We start from the raw sequence: 10,667 nt of genomic DNA, 5'->3' as shown, positions 1-10,667 counted from the left end.
CAGAAATTATAAACTTTGGTGTTCCCTTAGGTCATAATAATCCTACTGCATTTTCTTCTTGGACCCAACTTATGCAAGACTTTCTAGGTAGTTAGAGGGGTAGAAGAGAGTTTTTTACATTAGGGGGTCATGTTACTTGTATTTAAGCTTGGCTGTTTTCTATTCCATTGTATTATTTGTCATTATTTAGGATGCCTGCATGATGGTGTGTAAAGCTCAGAAGTTGATGATGGATTTTTTATAGTCAAGTGAGGGAGAAAGGGGGAAAATCATCTTGTACGTTGGGAGACAGTGAGTAGATGATGCAGACATAAAAGGGAGGGAGATTTCAATGTCTAAAAGCATTTCCTTGGTGGGGAAGTGCTTACAGCGTTTTTGTTTAGAACCGGACTCTCTTTGGCACAAGTAATTTCGAAGTAAGTCTGAGCTCCATCCAAATTCCAAAAAAGTCAAAGAAGAATTTGCAAATTTAAGAACGACTCAAACTTGGAAGTTCAAAATGGTTCTGAAAATCTTCAAGGCGTCAACCAATAACTTTTATGTAGATTTGCAAACAAATTTGCATTTCTACATATGGATTGTATTCAAATCAAATTAAGGCCATGCAACGTCTGATTCAGAGCAAGCGAGAAGAATTTGACACTGGATAACCCGCAAAGAAGGGGAATAGCTTTGGCGAATAAATGTTTTCTGTTCAAAAGTAAAGTAGAGACTCTGCACCACCTCCTTGTAGAGTCTAGTAGGACAAGGAGTCTCTGGAACTGGGCTCTAAACACAGTGTGGATCAAATGAACAGGAACAGATTCTGTTGTGGGAGGTGTGCTCAGGCTGTCAGAGTAAGTAAATGCACTACTGAATTAATCCCCTTTACAATTTTTTTGCCTGTGTGGAAGGAAAGAAATCAAAGAAGGAAGGGAAAGATCTTTCAAGTGGCTTATAACAAATATTTTCTCATATTTTTGTGGAGGGGGTTAATGTCAGCATTTTGTCAATGATAAAACTACCATAATTTTATTGAAATTATTTCTTTGTAATCCCTCTTCGTCTTTGGGGCAATCCTTGGTGCCCATTAATATTAAATTTTCTCTGCTAAAAAAAATCATACGAAAAACATGTAGCAAAATCATTCACAAACACGCAGAGGCTGGAAGCTACCCGCCGCGACTTCAGGCACACCAATAATATCAAGGTTCCACGGGTAGTGCTCATGACGCCTTCCCCTCGTCATTCTCCCATAATGCCAACACTGCCCAACAGCAAACCATTTCAATGGCAGGGATACAGATTTGCTGAACAGAAAAAAAAACTTGGAGATCAAATTCTGGCATCTGTACCTGGATACAAAAATCATAATGAATAAATAAATGAACAAAAATCTTTCAGCGTTACAATTTTAATCAGAAAAGCAAAGAGAACAAAGAACAAAGAATAAATCTACACAAGAAGCTACCTAAACTATTAAAAAGGTGGGAGGGGCTAAATCCCAAAGGATCAGAATTTCAGTACCCTTTCTGTATAACAAGCCTTGCCAAAGAATGAGTGAGTTTGGGCCTTAATGCAACACAACGATTTCCACGATCCTCAAAGCAGTATAGCTGCATTGAAAAAGTACAAAAAAATTTATATTTGATAACAAACAAATTCTAGGACTTTGAAATTTTATACTTAATGATCCATTTATAATATTTTTCAATTAAAAATTTCAGAAATTAGATTTTACTATGTAAATTCCCACTATTTCAAGGAAATGTGACAATTAGGGAAATAAAGTCAAGATCAAATTAATACCAACGCAACATTTTAGAGGCAAAAAAAAAACAACAAAACAAAACAAAAAAAAAAAGATTACTGTTTTAAATTTTAGGATATTCTGTGTAAAGATTTCTTTTGAGACAACAAAGATGTGCAGATTGCTTTCTCCTTTCAGTGGATAATAAAAACTTGTCTAAAAGTAAAACTGAACTACCCAAACCCAAAAGCCAGTCGCAAAAGTTAAATGAAATTCCCCTAGAGCCAAAAAATTCCCACTAGAAATGTAGCATGCATAATCTACCTGCAGGCCATTGGTGATCACAATAAAATGATTAGCCTCCCAATGCCTGATCTCTATTTACAATCTCTCGCTCCCTTTGAAACGAAAGAAATAATTTTTTCTTAGACGAAGCGAAGCAGAGAAAATGTCATAGACATAGGATCACAAATACCACAAACTTTTTGTGCCCACGAAAACAAATCATCAAATTCGTTGTGATCCATTATGCCATACCAAGACCTCTTTCCTGCAGTAGTTCTGTCACTCTTACTTCTTCTCATTATGCTAATTGCTACACCTGCAGTGGTAATCTTTCTTTTTCTTATTTTCACTTACTGGAAGAAAAGGTATACAATTGAACAACGTGGTTGATTGGTCAAAATGAACAGATGCCACACAACAATTACGGAGTTGCACAATGGCCACATTCCTTTCACTCACGAACTTTTCCTTAGTCTTAAGCTCTCCATAGATCACTGCATAACAATTTAATGCATAGTACAAAAGCCAATTTATTTCACATTTGAACTTCAAGAATTTTTCTTATCACTGCTTGTTTTATGTTGTATTCAGCCAAACAAACCAAATCTTTCTCATAAAATTTTTCAAGCATAGACAACATAAGTTGGATGTCCTGTGTTTGGACTCCATATTTCCATGTCCTGTGTTTGGACTCCATATTTCCATGTTGAATAAAGCTTCCAAGATAAACATAGCACAGCAGCTTGCTTTCAGTCTTTTGTTATATATGATTTTCTGGTTACATTTGTGCATCGCTGTATCTAAAAGCCAAAATGGAGTTGTTTAGAATGCCAATTCCCATGCAATTATTAACAAAGTAACATTTGTCATCAACGATCCCTTCAGGTTTGGTCCTTTTGCAGAGTCATCTTCGATTCAAAACTAGCACTACATCACAAGCACAATCATCCACAGGAAAACAATAGAACCACATACATTTGTTGAATCAATATACTCCTGCATAATTAATTCACCTTTTGACACCATAAGCAAGTTGAATCAATATTACTAATCCATGCTTTGGACTGAGAAGCATACATTTGTTGAAGGCTTCAAAAAGCTTGTGTGGCATAAGATATTCAATCCAACCACCCAAGGACTCTTCTATCATCGTCATTAATAAGACAAACCCCAACAATTTTTAATCATCAATTTTTCCCATCACTCTTCTATCTCCATCATTATTAAATTCTTGCATAAGTTGCTGCTTCAACATACAGAAACTGCCTCATATGCAAATTGAGTTCACTGGAAATTGGAAAATTTTCGGGAAGGAAAAAATAAATGTTCTTCATTAGGAGTCTGAGGAAAGAACAGTTGAAAGGACAAGCTTCATCCAGATTTGAGATTGCTTTGAAACTGTCAACGGCAGAAAAAGAGAATAGTTGAAAAAGTCAGATACCTTACCATATTGCAGCTAATTGTTTTGATCAAATATCAGTAGTCCCAAACAAAGTTACAAACAGAAAGCAGGAAAGGGTCCCACTCCACCATGCTATGGGCAACAATCTAGTAAACTTTTGCAGTCCTACTACATTCTTGACCGTCTTACTACATTTTTGACGCATTCCTATAACATCTTTGACAAGCAGTAAACAGGTTTATGGGAAAAAACTTCTAAATCCAAGAAGATTTGCCTCCAAAAGGTGATTAATAGCAACCCACAAGAAACAAGAAAGAGATCAATTTGCAAAAGGCTGAGAAAATCCAGGGGTATACAAGGATGTAAGCAAAAAGAGGACAACATATAATCACAGAAAAAGAACTTTTGTAGCAAACCTTATCTATGGTGATGCAAACTTTGCCAAATAAATTTTCTGGAATGGAGTGACACCTCAGCACTTCTTGTAGAACCTGCAAATATAATGGGGATAAAGAATCAAACTTTTAAAAGTATCCAATTTCCCCCAAAAAAAAAATGCTGCTAAAAATAAATATAATAATTCTAATAGAGGTCAAGAGAAAAGGGACAATGATGATTGTAGTTCTCAAAGGGGTGTAGTGAAGGCACAAAGTCACATTCACATGCAAAGGAACACATTAAAAGAAGGTAGTGTAATATTGCAGGAGTTGGAAAACAGAGATAAGTGCAAGTTGCTTTATTTTAGACATGAGACTTGATCATACTGGACACAATTTCCAATTTTAAAAGACTTGATGATTCTGATTCTTATTCCTCTTCTTCAGAAATTCTACAACAATCAAGTTATTATTTAAGTGGACATCTAACTTTTTTTAAAAAAAATTCATGTACAGAACCTTGATTTCAGTAATTGAGTCTTAATTTTATTTTTGATAGGGGCATATCTTATGTGGACTCAATTTTTGTCTAATCTTGAACTTCTCATAAATTTTCTTTGTTATCTGCCACACACCCATACACACACAGAGACAGTCAAAAGTAAGAAATGACAGAAGATTTTTTATATTCACTTGTTGAAAGTCAACAATGAATGAATACTCTTATGCAATGGCGCTACAAGGAAGTGCCTTATGAATGATAATAGCTACAAGCTAGACTCCAAGCAATGCAAAAAAGATAAGGGTAAAGGAAGGAAAAACCAAAACAAAGGAAAACAAGTTCTACTCAATTACGCTGATTCTCCTGAAAATGTTTTGCTAAACTGCTAAAGAACAATGCTAACTCCCTCAACTTCAAGCACATTATTGTCCTTCAGGAATTGGCTTGGAAGTTGCTTGGCTTTTTCAATCTAATCTGCTGTTTGTTCCTTTATAGATTAAGAGTACAAGCCAGTGTTTTAAAAGGCTCAATTGAGGCTCGCGTCAAGGCAAAGCAAGCCTAAAACGCCTTGAGACTCAATCTAAAATACCAAATTCAAAAAAATGCTAACACATTGCATGCTGAGGCTTACTCATTTTTACAAAAGGCACGCTTTTGTGCCTTGTGCATTTTGGGATCATGATTCTCAAGTTTGAATTGGTTAGAAAATTTTAACTACATGTTTCTATTAAGGGAATGTCATAATATGAGTTCATTTCTAAAACTCTTGAGCCTCAACCTTTCCAAAATAATTGAGAGTTGTATCTTCAATCACGAAAATAGTTTCAACTTTGTAATGCTATAGCTATCTCTTGTCATGATTTATGTCATGTATTCAAGTTAGCAATTTTTGAATGACCAACAAGTAGTTTGCAAAGTATATGCAGTTTTTTTCTTTTTTACATTAGATTTTTAATTTTCCTAATTTCTTTCTTTATTTTAAATGTATATAATTTACTTAACAAATATTTACCTAAAAAATAAATTCTCAAAAGGCTTACGCCCCAACGCCTTAAGGCTTACACCTCGCCTCTAAGGAGTTCAAATGCCTCGCCTTACACCTTCGCCTTTTAAAACATTGGTACAAACGCCTTTATTAGTTCCATTATTGAGCATTGCCCCTTTAGTTTAAATTTTAAAATATACAACATATCTTGAAAACTGTTGCTTTGTCATCCAAGTAGATGAGATGAGGTCTTCTTTTGCCCATATTGGGTGCCCTTCTTTTAAAGGTGGGCAAGGGGATAACTAAAATTTCTTTTTCTTGGTAGATTAATAAAGTAGTATGAAATTCAACCCCAATGACACAGGCCATTGGTGTGGAAAGGATAAACAACTTGAGAGTCACAAGTCCTTGGCACTGGGAGCAACTAACTCCTTAGGCACACCTCACAGACTTAAACGACATGGTATCTAGTACCTTCGGTCAGAGTATTATGGTACCCAAAACCACAACTTTTATTATTGAAAAATAAATAAGTCTTCAAATTCAAAATTGTGCCATAAAATGCTGATCCCAAAAGAAAGGGTCATAGGACTAGAGTTAATAGCTCATTTCATAGAAACTAACTTCTAGAGTTAAGCTTAATAGGCTTCATTAGTGAAACCTTTTTAAGTTCTAAAAATGAAATGGAGTATAAAACTATTAAGATATGGAAACCTACAATATATACAAAAGCTCTGCACAACAAAATGCATGAAAAGAAAAAAAAAAAAAAAAGCAGAAGTACACAGACATGACTTTAAAGAAAATCTAATAACCAAAAATAATATGAAGAGCATTTTTTTACACCTTTCGACTAGAAGCTTTAAAGCCAACATTTGATGCTGTGATCCCAATTCACTTGAAAAACGTGACAATAGAAGAAATAAGCTCCGCTTCAGCCTAGAACACGAAGCATGGAGGGTTAAGTTTAGCAAGAGAGATGAATATGCAATGTTATATCCAACACAACCATATGAAGTACATAATGCAATCCAGTCCACATACTTCTTTTTAGTTTCCTGACTTCTCATTTCTACTCTTACTTGTTGAAGTTACAAAGAACGTACACTATGTAACTCCACAATTTGCCAAGTAAGTTCAACCATGACAAAAGCAAAAGACAATGTGCTCTATGCCAACACTTGATGAAAAAAATCATGATTCGAAATCCACTTGTCTTCCTTCTCCAATTGTTTCTTATGCGAGCCATCACTCCGCTGTCCACATTCCTAAGATATAAATCTACTCTTGTCCATCCTTATAATGCAAATCACATTCCCCTCTCAGTATCTGTGCCTGTGCCTCTGCCCGTGTCTGTGTCTATGACTGCGTAAAGAAATTGAAATTAAAATGTCAATCTACGATAATAAGTAGCACAAGTTCCACCAATAAGGACACTGCACACTTATTATTGACCATCTCATGCTTGGCCTGATACCTAGATTATTCAAACCATTTAATAAGCTAGCAAGCTTGGTATGCTCATAAAAAATGGCTTGGAACAGGTTTGAGTAAATTTAACAAGTGATGAACAAGTTTTCAAGCACAAGAATTCCCCTCCATTTGATCACATTCCCCCAGCACTTTGAAAGGCGGTTGACTCATTTTAGATTTCAAACCATGTGGAGATTTATCCTGCTTTTAGTGGTCTGGTTAAAGAGTAGTCAGGTGATTGTGTAGTAGAAGGGGGGAAAGCTTTGTTTTATGAGGTGGTTGGCATTTGTGAAAGGGGAAAAAGTACGAAATGTGGAGGCCTTTAGTGATGTGTGAACTGGAGAAAGAGATTTTACAGGAAATAGGTGTTACGAATACTTTAGAATAAGAAGGTTCTCTTTCAGACGATTGGTGCCCCATTTCTGTAGATAAACGAGCTTAGTTAGCAAGGCCTTTTGAGAAATTGAGGTTTGAGCATCATTCAAATGCAAAAAGATAAAGCACTAGCTGGATGGATTTCTGTTAGCTTTTTGTCAAGGACTGTTGGGAAACTTAGAAGGAAGACCTGTAAAAGTGCTCAATAAGTTTTTTGACAATGATGCAGTGAGCATGAGTACTAATTCAACTTTATTACCCTTGTACCTAAGAAGGATCTATCTAGTAAGGTTAGGGATTTTAGGTTCATTAGTTTGGTAAGAAGCACGTATGAACTATAAAATTTTGATCAAAGTTCTTACTAAGATATTAGCTAGTTTAATGATGAGCAGGATTTCCCAAAATCAGGGTGCTTTGTTGGTGATTGTCAAACCATAGATGTGGTTTTGGTGGCGAATTAGGTTGTTGAACAGGTTGTTAGGAGGAGGAAAGGCACTGTTTTGAATTAGATTTCGAAAAATTTTACGACCATGTTGGAGCTGTGGAAAAGGTCTTGGAGAGGAATGGCTATGGTAGCAATTATCAACTTTGGTGTTCCCTTAGGTCATAATCCTACTGCATTTTCTTCTTGGACCCAACTTATGCAAGAATTTCTAGGTGGTTAGATGGGTGTAAGGGTGTTTTTTACATTAGGGGGTCATGTTAATTGTATTCAAGCTTGGCTGTTTTCTATTCCATTGCATTATTTGTCATTATTTAGGATCCCTGCATGGTGGTGTGTAAAGCTCAGAAGTTGATGATGGATTTTTTATAGTCAAGTGAGGGAGAAAGTGGCAAAATCATCTTGTAGGTTGGGAAACAGTGAGTAGATGTAGACCTAAAAGGGAGGGAGATTTCAATGTCTAAAAGCATTTCCTTGGTGGGGAAGTGCTTACAGAATTTTTGTTTAGAACCTGACTCTCTTTGGCATAAGTAAATTCAAAGTAAACCTGAGCTCCATCCAAATTCCAAAAAAGTCAAAGAAGAATTTGCAAATTTAAGAACCACTCAAACTTGGATGTTCAAAATGGTTCGTAAAATCTTGAAGGCGTCAACCAATAACTTTTATGTAGACCTGCAAAAAAATTTGCATTTCTATATATTAATTGTATTCAAATCAAATTAAGGCCATGCAAAGTCTGATTCACAGCTAGAGACAAGAATTTGACACTGGATAACCTGCAGAGAAGGGGAATAGCTTTGGCGAATAAATGTTTTCTGTTCAAAAGTAAAGTAGAGACTCTGCACCACCTCCTTGTAGAGTGTAGTAGGACAAGGAGTCCGTGGAACTGTGCTCAAAACAGTGTGTGGATCAAATAGACAGGAACAGATTCTGTTGTGGGAGAGCTGTGCGTTTGGAGGTGTGCTCTGGCTGTCAGAGTAAGTAAATGCACTACTGAATTAATCCCCTTTACAATTTTTTTGCCTATGTGGAAGGAAAGAAATCAAAGGACGAAGGGAAAGATCTTTCAAATGGCTTATAACAAATACTTTCTTATATTTTTGTGGAGGGGGTTAATGTCAGCATTTTGCCAATGATAAAACTACCATAATTTTATTGAAATTATTTCTTTGTAATCCCTCTTTGTCTTTGGGGGAATCCTTGGTGCCCATTAATATTAAATTTTCTTTGCTAAAAAAAAATCATAAGAAAAACATGTAGCAAAATCATTCACAAACACACAGAGGCTGGAAGCTACCCACCGCGACTTCAGGTACACCAATAATATCCATGTTCCACTGGTAGTGCTCACGACGCCTTCCCCTCATCATTGTCCCATAACGCCAACACTGACCAACAGCAAACCATTTCAATGGCAGGGATAGAGATAAAAAAACATAGAGATCAGATTCTGGCATCTGTACCTGGATACAAAAATCATAAATGAATAAATAAATGAACAAAAATCTTTCAACATTACAATTTTAATCAGAAAAGCAAAGAGAACAAAGAACAAAGAATAAATCTATAGAACAAGCTACCATAAACTATTAAAAAGGAGGAAGGGGCTAAATCCCAAAGGATCAGATTTTCAGTACCCTTTCTGTATAACAAGCCAAGCCAAAGAAGGAGTGAGTCCGGGCCTCAATGCAACACGGCGATTTCCACGATCGTCAAAGGAGTATAGCTGCATTGAAAAAGTACAAATTTTTTTAATATTTGACAACAAACAAATTCCAAGAGTTTGAAATTTTATTCTTAATGATCCATTTATAATATTTTTCAATTAAAAATATCAGCAATTAGATTTTCCTATGTAAATTCCCACTATTTCAAGGAAATGCGACAATTTGGGAACTACAGTCAAGATCAAATTAATACCAATGCAAAATTTTAAATGCAAAAAAAAAAAAATATAAATAAGTTTATTGTTTTAAATTTTAGGATATTATGTGTAAAGATTTCTTTTGAGACAACAAAGATGTACAGATTGCTTTCTCCTTTCAGTGGATAATAAAAACTTGTCCAAAAGTAAAACTGAACTACCCAAACCAAAAAGCCAGTTGCAAAAATTAAATAACATTCCCCTAGAGCCAACAAATTCCCACTAGAAATGTAGCATGCATAATCTACCTGTAGGCCATTGGTGATCACAATAAAATGCTTAGGTAATGCCTCTTTTCCTACATCCATGCATAATATCTTTCTTCTACTCTTTTTTATTTTTCTCTTTTTGACAAGTTTATGACATGTCCAAAGGAAATTTATTCTCCTCAATACCAACAGTGGATGAGTTCATATTAGCAAAGTTCAGGGGTTTTGGAAGAAGTTAGAAAAAGATAATTCTCTAGAGTTGTGCTTCACAAGCTATTTTATGGACATTACGGATGGAAAAGAATGTGAAGATTTTCAAGGATGAGCAACTATCATCATACTTGTTATTGGATAGGGTGGTTATCATTGCTTCCATTGGGATGATTGTTTCAAGGATGTTTTACGAAATTTCCATCAGACTTGCGTAGGGACTGGAAAGCTGCTCATTTGCCATTCTTTTGTATAAGTTTTTCAATAGGAAGACATATTGTTCTCATTTTTTTGTAGTTTTTTCCCTATCTTACTTTAATCAATTTCTTTTTTATCCACAAAAACAAATAAATTAAAATCTAATTAGTATCTAAGAGTTCACCATAACTTTGTTTTTTTCTTTTTTTTCTTTTTGACTCTTATCTAGCAGTAAAGTTGAAAGAATCACCATATCATAAATTCTTTTATAAACAACTTACTTTCAAAGCTTGTTGGGTACCATTTTGCACACAATAACTTGCACTACTTGTTGAATTATGGCTTATTCTAGAAGCCTACCATTGCCATTGAAGTCTTCAATGGTAGGCTATTTTTTCTAAGTTAGGTGATTAGTGGTTGTAATAGTGGTATTTCCTAACCTATATAAACCCATCACCTCCATTTGTAATCTCATCCCCAAATTTGCCTACTTCTCTCTTAGGCACATTCTCTCTTCTCTCTCTCATTTTGTAATATTTCTACAATAGAGAAATAT

This window comes from Malania oleifera, chromosome 11 (genome assembly GCF_029873635.1).
Source record: "Malania oleifera isolate guangnan ecotype guangnan chromosome 11, ASM2987363v1, whole genome shotgun sequence".
NCBI classification, from domain to species: Eukaryota; Viridiplantae; Streptophyta; class Magnoliopsida; order Santalales; family Ximeniaceae; genus Malania; species Malania oleifera.
Note: the sequence above shows the minus strand (reverse complement) of the source record.